This window comes from Bos indicus, chromosome 25 (genome assembly GCF_029378745.1).
Source record: "Bos indicus isolate NIAB-ARS_2022 breed Sahiwal x Tharparkar chromosome 25, NIAB-ARS_B.indTharparkar_mat_pri_1.0, whole genome shotgun sequence".
Classification (NCBI taxonomy): domain Eukaryota; kingdom Metazoa; phylum Chordata; class Mammalia; order Artiodactyla; family Bovidae; genus Bos; species Bos indicus.
In genome coordinates this window covers 10,555,645-10,569,816 of record NC_091784.1, presented here as the reverse complement: position 1 = coordinate 10,569,816, position 14,172 = coordinate 10,555,645, and the positions used below count along the sequence as shown (strand labels likewise).

Sequence of the window (14,172 nt, the reverse complement as noted above, 5' to 3'; positions counted from 1 at the left end):
GTGGCAGGAAATGCTACTGGGAGGCAGAGAAGAGAGACCTTGAGCAGCGGGAGCCTGGGGCTCCATCCCACTGGGAACCCCAGGAGGCCGCACAGAACAGGAGTATCAGAGACACCCATCCACTCAGGGACGAGGGCACTGGGGCATTTAGACACCAGCTCCTGAAAGCCATTGGCGCAGGGAGCTCCTGAGGATTCACTGCCCCACTGCTGGGCCTGGAGGCTTCTGGAAGACAGAGAAAGCCCCCAGCAAAGAATGGGAGGTGTTTGCAGGCATGGGAACCACGAGTGCCCAGAGGTGCAGGGTGGGGGTGAGGGGCACCAACTGTGGCTGTTCCAGGAGGTGACATTTGAGGAGCCACCTGAAGAATGTGACACTGTTGGTCTGTGATGGGCATGTCAGGACATGTTGGGGACATGTCAGGCATGGAAGAAAGAGCAACCCCCCTCCCCCACCCCGAGGCAGAGGTGAGCTCCCTGACCCAGAGAGCAACGAAGATGGAAGTACAGCTGATGGAAGTTGCCTGGGGGGGGGTTGGGGGCGGCAAGAGCCGGGTGGAGGCATCTCCTGGGGGCATCACGCAGAGCCCAGGGCTGAGATCGGATTATGTGGACAGGAAGCCTTCGGAGAGTCTGAAGCGGGAGTCCCACAGGATCCAGTTACAGTTTGACAACAGTCTCGCCTTGAGTGAGGGCCAGAGGGTGCGTTGCAGGAGGAGCAGAGGGAGAGAAAGCAGAGAGACTGAGCGGATCGGGGCCCAGGTCTTCCTCGCCCAGCTGTGTGGCCCACGCCAACGCCTTCCCTTCCCCAGGTGTGAGCTGCCCATCAGAAAAGTGAGGGCCACAAGCTGAGTCCTGTTGGTTGGAGGGGGGCGTCTGGGGATGCGGTTGAGGTCCCGGGAGCAGAAGTGTCCAGAGCACAGCTGGGTGAGGACTTCCTGGCTGTGCTGGGGACAGAAGGGGGGCCTTGACACAGCCCCTCATGCAGAAGTGGTCAATCAGGTTCAAGGTGGGGCCTTTCTCAAGGTCTCTGCCCGGTGGCTGGGGTTTTTCCAAAAGCAAACTGAGTTAAAACTATTAATTAAGGATGCTGTGTCTTAGAGGCACGAAGACCAAGTGAGTCTGAGAAGTGAAGATTGAGTCTTTGAGGTCCCTTGGCCACGTCCAGCCAGCCTGGGGGTTGGCCACTCACCTCGTTCAGGGCTCTGAAAGGCAGGAGCTAATGCTGATTATTCTCTGAAACTGGCAATATGGCACTTACTCAACATTCACACCTGTAGTGTGAAGTGTTTCACTGAATTCTGAGGGAAGCTGAGTAATTGTAGACATTTGGGTTTCCCCAGATGGAGTCCAAGTGTAGTCATGTTGTAGTTAAAATCTCAGTATGCCTGATCTCTCCTGCCTACCAGGAGGTCCAGCCTTGTCTATCGTTTCTCTCCCCCAATATGTCCAAGAACCCCAGCGGTCACTACAGGTACCTGGTAATGCTGGATGCTCATTTATCAAGGGTTTACCATGTGCCAGAGTCAGACATGACTGAAGCGACTTAGCAGCAGCAGCAGCAACCATGTGCCAGGCACAGCGCTAAGCACTTTTCATGAGGGAGGGCTGTCATTCTCATTTTTCAGTCAAGAAGATGGGACCCCAGAGGCATTAACTCACCTTGGGGAAGATGCTGATAGATATCCATCAAAAGCTGTCTTCTCAATTCTCTATAAACATAGGATTCAAGAGGGAGAAGACATATGTACACTTCTGGCTAATTCATGTTGATGTAGGGCAGAAATGAAACCAGTATTGTAAAACAATTATCCTTCAATTAAAAAGAAATACCTTAAAAAACTTGATAACTTGATTGGAAAAAAAAAAAAAGGAAGATTATAGCCAAGCACAGAGCTGGACCACCTTTCCCAGCCTTGCTTGCATTTGCGTGTGGTCATGTGACCAAGTTCATGCCAGTGGCATCTCTGCCTCTTCTGGGTCCTTTAAGAGAGTGGGTTCCCTCCCCCGCGTTCTCTTTCCCCTTCCATTTTCTGGGTACGGAAGACAACAAGATCCAAGGGCAATGGAGCCACGGGATAGAAAGAACCTGTGTGTGTGCTGGTTGCTCAGTCGTATCTGACTCTACAACCCCATGGACTGTAGCTTGGATTCTTCAAAGTGGAGAATATCCTGCCAGCCTGAACATCAACTCAAGGCTATTAAGTGAGCAGGAGAGAATTTCTATCATGTTAAGGTTCAGAAAATGTAAGATCTGTTTGTTCAAACAGCCTAGCCCAAGCTAAATTTCAATGCTCAGAGCTGTGGCGGAGCTGGGACAGGAACCAAATTGTCAGACTCCAGGGGTGTCAGCTGTGATGTGCTCTGGTGTGTGGCCTTGAAGTTGGCTCTACAAGCAATGACACTCCCACACCAAGCTTCAGTCTTTCTTCCATGTCTGCTGGCCTCAACCACCCTCAGCTGCTAGGAAGTTTAGTGTCAGAGGTTCAGAGGGTGGGATCGGGGCCATTTCACAGCTGCCACCGTGAATCCATGGAGCTGCACAGAGCACAGACAGACCAGCTAGTGCTGTTGATCAAGCTGGGATTTCTAGTTCAAACCTTGATGTTCTCAAAGGTCAAGGCTGCCACCTGCCACCACGGCACAGTTCCTCCCTAGGGTTGATGTCTGTGAGCCTCTCCCAGACCATACCGCTGCCTTCTTCAAGACATCTTCCCAGCAGGTGATCCACAGCAAGCCTGCCTGGACCCCCAGGCACCTGCACACAAGTAGCTTAAGTGTTCAGATGACTGGGGTGGGGACCACTTTTATCACCTTTGCACATGCAACCGGAGCACCACTCCTGTCTGCCCACTGCCTTCACTGCTGAATCAAATTCTCCACTCGAGGACCCTATTTCCTCAGGAAAGTGAGAGTAGCTCAGTCATGTCTGACTCTGTGCAACCCCATGGACTGTAATCCTCCAAGCTCCTCCATCCTTCGGATTCTCCAGGCAAGAATACTGGAGTGAGTTGCCATTCCCTTCTCCGGGGTGTCTTCCCCACCCAGGGATCAAACCTGGGTCTCCTGCATTGCAGGCTTATTCTTCACCATCTAAGCCACCAGGGGAGCCCATAGTTATCCTCACTTCTGGTGTCCCTTCCTGCTTTCCAGGTGGCTCAGAGGTAAAGAATCTGCCTGCAATACAGGAGACACAGGTTTGATCCCTGGGTGGGGAAGACACCCCAGAGAAGGGAATGGCAACCCAACTCCAGTATTCTTGCCTGGAAAATCCCAAGGACGGAGGAACCTGGCGGGCTATGGTCCACAGGGTCACACAGAGTCAAACACGACTGAGCATCCACACTGCACTTCCTGCCTACAGATGCCACATTTCATGAGATGTGGTTTCCGAGCTGGGAGTCCCGTTTGTCCCAGGGCTCCTCAGCCCCTGTAGGTGAGGCTGGCAGGTATGAGGGCTCTGCACAGCCACCTGCCACCTGTCCTTGAGTACCAGCCGGGTCAGGGTACCCATGGATTGGGGGTGGATGTGTATGGTCCACGCCCACCCTGGCAGCTCCAGTCCAGCTAATGTGGCCCGTATATGGAAAAAGGAAGACCCTGAGACACCAACCCACACCATGCACATGGGTGGCAGATGTGGGCTGAAGGCTCTGTTTTCAGTGTATCCCATGGATGGTGGGCACAGCAGATGCTCACATCTTTCAGATCCCTTCCCACCTTCATGCCCAGCCACCCCCTGTGAACTTTCACTCCCAATAGCGCCAACAGCTCCTCTTTCCTGGAGGACAACCTTCCTGCTGCTGGAACCCGCTTTGCCTTTGTGTGGCCGGAGCTGCAAGTGCCTGGGAATTCCTGACCCTGCTGGGGGCAGCCCTTATCCAATGGCTGATGTGTGGCCGGGGAGTGGGGTTGGGGGCAGGGGTGGGTATAAATAGTTCTACTCCTTTCCCCCACGTGGAGCCTCTGAGTAAGCCACAGTTACCTTTTGGGCTGCCTTGTTTTCCCCTCCTCCCCACATTCATATGTTAAAGTCCCAGCCCCTAGTCCCTCAGAATGAGATCTTATTTGGAAGTAAAGTCATGGCCGATGTAAATATTTAAGATGAGGGGTAGGGTGGGCCTTGAATCCAGCATGACTGGTACCCCTCTAAAAAGGGGAAGCATGCACACAGGGAGAATACCATGAGAAGGATGGCGTCATGCCGTCACAAGCCTAGGGACCACCAGCAGCCAGGAGAGGGGCCCGGACAGACCCTTCCCTGGCGCCTTTAGAGGGGGCCTGTCCCTATCGACAATCGACAATCTTGACCATGGACTTCTGGCTCCCGGACTGTGAAACGGATAAAAAAAAAAAACTTCTGTTGTTTAAGCTGCTCCATTTGTGGTACTTCATTGTAGCAGCCCTAGGAAATTAACTAAATTAATGAAACTAAAAGACGCTTGCTCCTTGGAAGGAAAGCTATGATAAACCTAGACAGCATATTAAAAAGCAGAGACAACACTTTGCCAACAAAGGTCTGTAGAGTCAAAGCTATGGTTTTTCCAATCGTCATGTATGGATGTGAGAGCTGGACCATAAAGAAGGCTGAGTGGGGAAGAATTCATGCTTTCAAACTGTGGTGCTGCAGAAGGCTCTTGAGAATTCCCTGGACTGCAAGGAAATCCAACCAGTCCATCCTAAAGGAAATCAACCCTGAATATTCACTGGAAGGACTGATGCTGAAGCTGAAACTCCAATACTTGGCCACCTGATCCAAAGAACCAACTCATTGGAAAAGACCCTGATGCTGGGAAAGGTTGAGGACAGGAGAAGGGGGCGACAGAGGATGAGATGGTTGGATGGCATCACCAACTCAATGGACATGAGTTTAAGTAAACTCCGGGAGATAGTGAAGGACAGGGAAGCCTGGCGTGCTGCAGTCCATGGGGTTGCAAAGAGTCAGACACGACTGAGCGACTGAACAACAGGAAGATAATACACCTTCTGTGGGACTTCACCTAATATCTCATGTCTGCCTGGTCTTCCTCCCTCTGCTCTAAAACCTCACATTCATATGAATCCTTGTCAGTGGGTAGGGTCTGCTTCTGGGGAGTCCCACCTTAGACGGTGGGTTTTTTGTTTGTTTTTATTTCTGTTATGGTTGTTGCTTTGTGTTTTATTTGGCTGCACTGAGCCTCTGTTGCTGTGCATGGGCTTCTCACTTCAGTGGCTTTTTTTGTTGCAGGGCACGGACTCCAGGGCACGCGGCCTTCAGCAGTTGCAGCATTCTGGCTTAGCATCCCATGGCATATGCGATCTTCCTGGACCAGGGATCAAACCCAAGCCTGCTTCAATGGCAGGTGGATTCTTAACCACTAAACCACCGGGGAAGTTCCAAGACAGTGGGTTTCAAGCGGAAGCAAACTTTTCGGGAGCAGACAGTGAACAGAAATGAGCAAACTCCTGGGTCTAGGGGATCTCATCTAGAGGGGGACAGCCCCCGCTCAGCTCTGCCATAGGGGATGGCAGGCTCCACAATGCCCGAGTGCCCAGTTTCTCAAGAGAAACCAGATATAAGGATTAAAAAAAAAAAGTGACATCTGATTTTTAAATATTGGTAATTAATTTCACAGACTCCATCTGTTGGCTCTTTTCAGTGACACGGGTCTGACCCAAACATGCCTGGAGACCAAATTCAGCCCCCTGGCCAATGCCATGCAACCCTGGGTCAAGAGCTTGACTGCAGAGCCCAGCATTACATGATGAGCAGAACTCTGATCAAGAGGCAGGAGACTTGAGATCTGTTTGGGGTTTTACCACGTGTTTGCTGTGCCCCTGCTCTAAAAACCTCTCTGAGCCTCAGTCTCCCCATCCATAGAACGGACACAGTCCAGCTTGTCTCCCGGCGTGGTCATAGAACAGACTGACAATTTATTCAGCATACAGGAGAGGCCAGCAATGTTCTGAGCACATAGTAAACTATTAACTCTTTCACTCTCCCCATCAGTCCTCAGAAGGAGATGTCACAAGTATCCTCATTTACAGGCAAGGAAGCTGAGGCTGGGAGATTTAATAACTTGCCCAAGATCTCCTGGCTGAAAAGCAGAGGAGCTGAGCTTCGAATCCAGTCAAGCTGCGAGTCTGTGTTCTCAGCCACCGCACTTGGCTGCCTCTCAGGACTCATTCAAATATCTTACAAACTGCTTTTTGTTGTTCTTTTGCAAGCGAGGAGGCAGGAATGGAGGGGTGGGGCCCCTTGGCTTTTTCTTAAGGCTCCCTCTCAGCCGACAGCCGCTCCTAGGAGGAACTGAGCTGGGTTGATGCGGTGGTGCAGGCTTCCTGATCCCATCTGGACCGGGGCCAGTGCTGGGTCCAAACAACTCTCAGCCCTTTTCTTCTCATCAGAGCATTTCCCGTAAGTGGTGGCTTTCTGCCTGCTGGCTCTCTGACCTGCCAGGGCTGGCAGCCAGGCAACACATGGGCTTCTCCTCCACGAGACCCATGCTTCTGAACTGGAGCCTGGGCTACCCGGCCCCACTGCCCATCCCATTCCAATCTGAGTCCGTGATGCATGCGTTTCTGGGAAAAACTTGGATTCAGATCATACCCGCCCAGCGGGGAGTGGAATCCAGGCTTCTGTTTGCCCTGACCCGAAATATCTTCTGCACAGTGGGCAGATATCTGCTGCCTGGCACATTCCCCAGCGTCTCTCATCTCTTCATCGCTTACTCACCAGACACTGTTCCAACGTCCACAGTGTGCCTGACACTGTCCTCAGTGGACAGAAGGGGCGTCTGTTTTTATTTTTTAAGCTTTTTTTTTTTTTAATGTGGACCATTTTTAAGGTCTTCATTGAATTTCTTACAATATTGCTTCTGGTTTATGTTTTGATTTTTTCACCATGAGGCATGTGGGATCTTAGCTTCCTGACCAGGGAAGGAACCTGCACCCCCTGCATTGGAAGGCGAAGTCTTAACCTGGACCACCATCTCAGGGTCACCTGTTCTTACGGAGATAATATTCGAGTGGTGGACAGGGGAGGAGAAAGAATGCTTAACTAATAAGAAACCAAGATAATTAGACGTCATGGAAAGTGCTAGAAAGAGGACAAAACATGTCTAGATTCCAGACCCTAGAGAGGGATTGAGCGATTGGGTGGAACATGGGCTGGGAGTCAGTGAAGTCTTTTTGGAGAGAGACCTCAAAATTTCAGTCCTAAGAAAATCTGGGGAGATAGGGCACTCCTGGAAGGGGAAAGAGCAGGTGCAAAGACCCTGAGGCAGGAAGGGGATTGGTGCTTCTGGAAATCTTAGACTCTGGCCCAGGGTTCCCAGAGCATGATGGGTGGAGGAGGGTGAGGCAGAAAAGATCAGTAGGCCCCCACCAAGCAGAGTCCACTGCGGCATCTTCTCTAGCGTGGGCAGGACACAAACTGGACTTCCAGCTGCTGGGAGAGAGACCAGCATTGCGATCTTCCCTGCACTGCACCCATGGGAGGGACCCGCCAAGCTCCCAGCACTCCAACAGGAGGCCAGAGCTCAAGATGAGTACCAACCACCGACCGCTCTCCCTGAAACAGCCCTGCCATGAACTTGACATTTCTGCCGTTGGCCCAGCCCTTGAGAGGCCTTCCTCTCTGGCCTGTTTACTGACTCCTCCACAGCCTGGAGAGATGTCAGGTGGCTTGGGAGGCCAGGCCGGACACATCAAAGCTTGCCTGTCCCTTTTGTCCCCTGCTTTGGAATTTCCTCTCTCCGGGGAGTGGCCTGCTGGCCTAGCGAAGGCCTCCCTTCTCATTCCAGGTGAAAGCAGAGACCAGAGCAAAGAGCAAGCTTCTGGCACAAAGAGGCAGCCTCAGTGGACTTGAGAGAAGAAGGCCTCCGCACGGTTAAGCAGTCAGCAGGGCTCATGCGAAAGGACACGCAGTGGCCCAGCTGCAGGAAGGAGCGAAAGCATCCAGCTCTTTAATTCTCATACCTCCCCACCAGGCAGGGGCCCGTGTCATTAGGACACTGCCATTGGCTAAACAGTCGCACAGCAGGTAAGTAACTCTCAGACCTTGCCAGGCCCTAAGCCCTGCAGACTTTCTGCTCTTTATCTTGTGGGTTAAGGGTGGCTGGTACAGAGGGTTAAGCAGCGAGTAGAGGGTGTTTGATCAGACCCGGAGCTGGAAGAGGCCCTGAGCTGCCCCCATTCCCCATCAGGCGGGAGCAGGGGCAGGAAACAGCAGCCCCATGCCTGTCTTTCCCAGGCCAGCAGCCTCATCTCACACTCAGCCGGGCACTCCTGCTGGATCTGCCTACCTGGTGCCTGGCAGTGCCCCTGCACCCCCCTCCCAAATTGGGGCACCAGATCTAACAAGTAAGAATAAGGGAGCCTGGTGGAATTGAACTGGAGGTAAGAAACTTTTTAGGATAAGTGTGTCCCATGCAATATTTGGGACATGACAGCGACCGTGTTAGTCGCTCAGTCATGTCCAACTCTGCGACCCCATGGACTGTAGCCCGCCAGGCTCCTCTGTCCATGGGATTCTCCGGGCAAGAATACTGGAGTGAGTAGCTGTTCTCTTCTCCAGGGGCTTTTCCTGACCCAGGGATCGAACATGGGTCTCCCACATTTCGGGCAGATACTTGACTGTCTGAGCCACAAGGGAAGCCCATTCGGGACATAGCTATACTAAAAAATTACCGGTTGTTTATTTCAACTTCAGGTTTACCTGCTGTCCTCTACTGCATCTGGGGACCCCATGGCTCCAGGCCCCCGAGGCTGCCCACCTGTTCCCATGCCCTCACCTTCCTGCTACGCCACAGAAGCTGCGCCCACTTCACAGACCTCCTCCCACCTGACCCGGGCCCTGTCCCTCTCCAGCCACGGCAGGTGCCCAGGAAGGCAGGGCAGAGAGCCGAGGCGGGGAGTAGGCTCCTCCCGTGGGCTGCCTGTGGGGCGCCCACACACCTTCCTGACGGCAGTTGGAACACAGAGAGGAGTCCTTGGTTTCTATTCAGATGGACCTCAGCTGTCTGGGCCTCTATTTCCCCATCTGTGAGATGGGTTGGGAGAGAATCGCTGTCCTACACACCCCCGGGGCCTTCACTCACCTGCTCCTCCACTTCCTCTGGGTGTGAGTCTAGACACAGTGTCCTTCCCTCCCAGCGCTGAGATTCTAGTTCTGAGGGAATACGAATGACCAAACAGCAAGCAAGAGGGATGAGTTAGGGGGCACATGAAAAGTCCCTCAAGAACTCAAAACAGAGACAGCAAAGGTGTAGAGACGGTAGCTGGGTCATTAGGCTGGGCGTCTGGAAGGGAGGCTTAGAGCCTCCTTGTTATCAGCACCGCAATAAATCAGTGTGTGCACGAGGAAGCACCGATGCAGAAAAAAAAAAAAAAAAAAAAAAACAGCCTGTGCAAAGGCCCTGAGGAAGGAAAGACCCATGTGGGTATGTTGTAATGACTGGTGGAATCTGGCCAGCATGCAGATGCAGAGTGAGCCTCTGAGCTGAAAGAGGGGAGCTTGTCCTGCCCTGCAAAGCCCTACGAGCCAGGGTGGGAGTTTGGGGTCCACCTAGTGGGAGGGGGAAGGTGGGAACCACTTACCTGAGGATGGAGACCCAGGTTTCCTGCTCCCACCTCTGTACAGGACAGGGTACAGCTCTGGCAGCAGAAACGGAAGGGGTGGATGGCCCTGGGAAATCTGTACAAAGTGGAAAGATAAGAGGGCCTGGGAAAGATCTTGTTTTCTGGGGACTCTGATGAGACTCCCGTAACAGTCTGTAGATAAGGCCTAGTCCTTGCTGTTTACCTGGCACCCAGGCTCTGTCGCAGGCTTCCCTGGTGGCTCAGATAGTAAAGAATCTGCCTGCCAGTGCAGGAGACTGGGGTTCAATCCCTGGGTGGGGAAGATCTCCTGGAAAAGAGTATGGCAACCCACTTCAGCATTCTTGCCTAGAGAATTCCATGAACAAAGGAGTCTGGTGGGCTATAGTCCACAGGTTGCAAAGCTGTCGAACATGACCGAACCACATGCTCCGTATGTTCTGACTGAACACACAGCTCTGTGCCAGCCCCTACCTTGCAGTGGTATTTCTTTGGCAAATCAGCTGCCACTGGGGGAGAGCTTGTGGGGTGCAATGCCCTACATAGCAGTCTGAGAATGTGGGGTCCCCCACCCCCAGGGAAGCCACAGGACACAGATCATGAGAAGATGCAAAAGACCAAGGGTCTGGGTCCTCCACAAACACATTGTACGAGAGGAGAGAGGAGAGGAACCTTCTGGTTTAGAGATCTATCTCTGTAGAGGACTTCCCTGGTGGCTCCGTGGTAGAGAATCCACCTGCCAAGCTGGAGAGGCAGGTTCGATTCCTGGGTCAGGAAGATCCCCTGGAGGAGGAAAGGGCAACCCACTCCAGGATGCTGCTGCTAAGTCACTTCAGTCATGTCCGACTCTGTGTGACCCCATAGACAGCAGCCCACCAGGCTCCCCTGTCCCTGGGACTCTCCAGGCAAGAACACTGGAGTGGGTTGCCATTTCCTTCTCCAATGCATGAAAGTGAAAAGTGAAAGTGAAGTCGGTCAGTCGTGTCCGACTCTTAGTGACCCCATGGACTGCAGCCTACCAGGCTCCTTGGTCCATGGGATTTTCCAGGCAAGAGTACCGGAGTGGGGTGCCATTGCCTTCTCCGCCACTCCAGTATTCTGGTGTGGAAAACCCCATGGACGGAGGAGCCTGACGGGCTATAGTCCATGGGGTCACAAAGAGTCGGACATGATTTAGTGACTAATTAACAACAGTCTGCATTACTCACCTGCATGGCATGGCCCTGCTTGGGGTGGGACTGGAACAAACTATGGGAAATAAAAATATTTATGAGACAATCAGGGAATGAACCCTGACAGGATTTTGGATACGATCTCTAACACAAAGGATGCAATAGAAAGGATGCTAGGCATGATGATATTGAAGCTTTTAAAAATGGACATAAAATTTGAATACTGTACAATTCATCCTTTTAAAGTGTAACATGCAGTGAGTTTTAGGATATTCCCAAAACTGTGAAATCATCACCACTATCTAATTCAGGAACATTTTCATCACCCACAAAAGAAACTTTGTAGTAACCAGCAGCCATCCCCTTGTTCAGTTACTCAGTCGTGTCCGACTCATTGTGGCCCCCATGGACTGCAGCACACCAGGCTTCCTTGTCCTTCACCATCTCCTGGAGTTTGCTCAGATTCATGTCCATTGAGTCAGTGATGCCATCTAACCATCGCATCCTCTGTCATCCCCTTCTCCTCCTGCCTTCAATCTTTCCCAGCATCAGGGTCTTTTCCAATGACTCAGCTCTTCTCATCAGATGGCCAAAGTATTGGAGCTTCAGCTTCAGCATCAGTCCTTCCAATGAATATTCAGGGTTGATTTCCTTTAGGATTGACTGGTTTGATCTCCTTGCAGTCCAAGGGACTCTCAAGAGTCTTCTCCAGCATCACATTCTTAAAGCATCAATTCTTCAGCACTCAGCCTTCTTTACAGTCCAACTTTCACATCCATATGTGACTACTGGAAAAACCATAGCTTTGGACTTTAGTCTGCAAAGTGATAATGTCTCTGCTTTTTAATATGCTGTCTAGGTTGATCATAGCTTTCTTTCCAAGGAGCAAGTGCCTTTTAATTTCATGTCTATAGTTACTGTCAGTAGTGATTCTGGAGCCCCAGGAAATAAAATCTGTCACTGTTTCCACTTTTCCCCTTCTATCTGTTATGAAGTGATGGGACTGGATGCCATGATTCCAGTTTTTTGAATGTTGAATTTTAAGCCAGCTTTTTCACTCTCCTCTTTCACCCTCATCAAGAGGCTCTTTAGTTCTTCTTCACTTTCTGCTGTTAGAATGGTATCATCTGCATATCTGAGGCTGTTGATATTTCTCCCAGCAATCTCCCTTAACTCAATGAAGCTATGAGCCATGCCGTGCAGGGCCACCCAAGACAAATGGGTTATAGTAGAGAGTTCTGATAAAACGCGGTCCACTGGAGGAGGCAATGGCAAACTGCTCCAGTATTTTCGCCCTGAGAACTCCATGAACAGTATGAAAAGTCATCCCCTAGCCCTTGGCAAACACTAACCTGCTTTCTGTCTCTATGGATTTGCCAATTCTGGAAATTTCATATAAACAGAATCAGGTAACATGTGCATCCAGCCTCTTTCACTGAGCCTCATGTTTGCAAATTTCACTGAGGCTGTAGCAGGTATGGGCGCTTCACTCTGTTTTTTTTTGCTGGGTCTTCATTGCAGTGCATGTAGGTTTCTCTAGTTGCGGTGCCGGGATTTAGTTGCCCCACAGCATGTGGGATCTTAGTTCCCTGACCAGGGATTGAACCACATCCCCTGCATTGGAAGGCGGATTCTTAACCACTGGACCACCAGGGAAGTCTTCACTTCATTCCTTTCTATTGCAAAAGATTATTCATCATATGGATAGTGTGAGTTTTGTTTATCCTCATCAACTGACAGACATTTGGGCTGTTTCTATGTTTGGGCTACTAAGAATGATGCCTGTCTGAACATTCCTGTACAAGGTATTTTATAAACATGTTTTCAGTTCTCTTGAGGCTGTACTTAGGAGCGGGATTGCTGTGATTTTGTTTTTCCAAGAGTCCATTTTCAGAGCTATGCATCAAAGTATTAAAGTGAAACGATAAGGTGCTGGGGTTTGCTTCAAAATCATACAGAAGAAGGGGACTTTCTCTGGTGGTCTGGTGATAAAGAATCTGCCTTCCAATGTAGCGGACATGGGTTCAATTCCTGGTCAGGGAACTAAGATCCCACAAGCTGCGGGGCAACTAAGCCTGCCTTCATGATGAAACAAACATCCGGCACAACCAGGAAAAGAAAAAATCATACAGAAGAAGGAAATAGGTCAATACAAAAGGAAGAGCTGGTTTGAGAATTTTGAACCAGGACAAGTACACAAGTGTTTATTACGCTGTTTACATTTGTTTCAACCTGGGCATAAAAATTCTTTTCAATGCTGAGGCTCAGTTCAGAGTGACTTCCCTGTCCTCCTTTTGAATTCCCAGATGATCACGCTGTAGAACAGAAATGTAATGCAAGCCACATGCGTCATAGGAAGTGTGCTCCTAGCCACATCTAGAAAAGTAAAATCAGGGCAAGTTGATTTTAATTGCACTTTAACCCAATACACAATCATTTCAGTATGGGAGAAGTTTCAAAATTATGAGAAAATACGTTACATCCTTTTTGCCTACTAATCCTTTAAACCCCGGTATGTATCTGATGCTGACAGAACATCTCCATCCGGTCTTACCCCATTTCAGCGGCTCCATAGTGCCTTCCCAGGCTGGACAGGGACATTTGTTTGGGGCATTGAGTGGACTTTTCAGACAACTTTTGTGCCTTTTTTTTTTTTTTTTTAATTTGGTTGTTTTTATCCATCTACAGTTTTCCCTGGTGGCTCAGTGGTAAAGAATCCGCCTGGCAATGCAGGAGACAAGGGTTTGATCCCTGGGTCGGCAAGATCCCCTGGAGGAGGGCATGGCAACCCACTCCAGTGTTCTTGCCTGGGAAATCCCATGGAGAGAGAAGCCTGGTGGGCTACAGTCCATGGGGTCGCAGAGAGTCAGACACAACTTAGAGACTAAACACCACACCATCCATCTACAACTGGAATGTTGGCCCGAAGAGGGCAAGAACCTTGTGTGTCTTGCCAAGTGCTATGGCCCTGTGTCTAGACCAGTGTATCCAGCACGGAGCAGGTGAGGGCTGAGCAAGTGAAGGACCCAGGAGTGTGCAAGGCAATTCACAGATGGGGAGTCAGAGGCCCGGGCACAGCTGGGGCCCATATGGGTAGAAATCCAGGGCTCACCACAGGCACTGCCACCCCCCAGCAAGGTGGACGGAGATCCTGAGAGATGCCCCCAAGAAGGGCTCATCTCCTCCCTCGGCCCTCTGCCCTGCCTTCCCGGGTGCCGGCTGTGGCTGGAGAAGGACAGGGCCCAGGTCAGGTGCGAGGAGGCCTGTGAAGTGGGAGCAGCTTCTGGGGGGAAGCAGAAAGGTCAGAGGCCCAGGGGCAGGTGGGCAGCCCCCTGGGTGGGAGCCCCGGCTTCACGGGCCTGGATGCACTCTGACCTGGAGCTACAGGGTGCCAGAGGCAATGGAAGACACCAGGTAAATTC

At 51.2% G+C, this 14,172-nt stretch overlaps 1 protein-coding gene across 2 annotated transcripts in view; it reads left to right on the top strand.

Moving 5' to 3' along the window:
• The first annotated feature begins 7,721 nt into the window (after positions 1 to 7,721).
• TVP23A (trans-golgi network vesicle protein 23 homolog A) overlaps positions 7,722 to 14,172 on the top strand; it is a 43,912-nt gene continuing 37,461 nt past the window's right edge. Inside the window, exon 1 of one of the 2 annotated variants that reach the window (XM_070779659.1) lies at positions 7,722 to 8,022. The gene's annotated coding sequence lies outside the window, so the exon portion shown is untranslated. The remainder of the gene's footprint in view (positions 8,023 to 14,172) is intronic. The other variant, XM_019988158.2, reaches the window with a different exon arrangement.